Raw genomic sequence first — 1,086 nt, 5'->3', positions numbered from 1 at the left:
AGAGAGAGGGTAGGTTGTTCGTGGGTGAGCGCAGGCCAGGGAGACAGACGTTGTGTGAGCGAGTGTGGAGGCCGGACGGGATTGGAAAAGGAGATGCTACTATTGATTTCAATGGTTGGCGGGGGGGATTAGGGGATGATAATTTTGTGCCGAACACTAATTAATAGCAGCACTGACCTCCCGCGATTCTGTATGCGTGCGTGCGTACTTGCTTGCGTGTTTACGTGTTTGCGTGTGTGTATTTATTTGTTTGTTTGTGTGTGCATTCGTGTTTGTGTTTGCGCGCGCTCGCGTGCGCGCGCGCGCGCGCGCGTGTGTGTGTGTATGTGTGTGTGTGTGTGTCTTTGTATCTATTTTTGTGCATGAAAGTGTAATGCGTGTTTTCATGTGTGAAAGGAGGGAGGATGTGCTTGCTTGTGTGTGTACGTGTGTATGTGTGTGAGTGTGTACGTGTGTGTGTTTGTATGTATTTTCATTTGGGGAAGATGTGTGAGCGTTGCAGTTTGGAACTGCTTAGTGGTTGTAGCAAACAAATAAATAGACAAGTAAATATCTGCGTGTACACAGTAATAATATGATAGTAATAATAATAATAATAATAATAATAATAATAATAATAATAATAATAATAATGACAGACTGTCGTAATGGTATTCATAATTTTCATAATAATAATGATCATGATGATGATGCTGATGCTGATACTGATGCTGATGATGATGATGATGATGATGATGATGATGAAATGAAGTGAGTAAATTTAAAAAATAGAGTGTCTCTATAAAAATAATATTTTTAAAAAAATAAACAAACGAGAAAAAAAGCAATAGTACAAACAGTGTGTTTAAAAGAAGTGTTACTAGTTGATGGGACTATGTAGGATCTGAGGTTACAACATCGTAAATGGATGACTTTAACCATGAAGTTTTCAAATTAAACTCGTCTGTCTCAGAGGTCAACACAAAAATCTATCTTCAGTACTAGAAATTAAGGGTAACCACCTGGCCCCTGACCTGTTTTCTGCTTAGGAAAAATTGATTAGCAACCGAAATTCGACTTAAAGAAAGCTTGCTAACAGAAATGTTT

The sequence above is a fragment of the Aplysia californica genome, unplaced genomic scaffold (genome assembly GCF_000002075.1).
Source record: "Aplysia californica isolate F4 #8 unplaced genomic scaffold, AplCal3.0 scaffold00100, whole genome shotgun sequence".
NCBI classification, from domain to species: domain Eukaryota; kingdom Metazoa; phylum Mollusca; class Gastropoda; order Aplysiida; family Aplysiidae; genus Aplysia; species Aplysia californica.
This window is presented reverse-complemented; position numbering follows the sequence as displayed.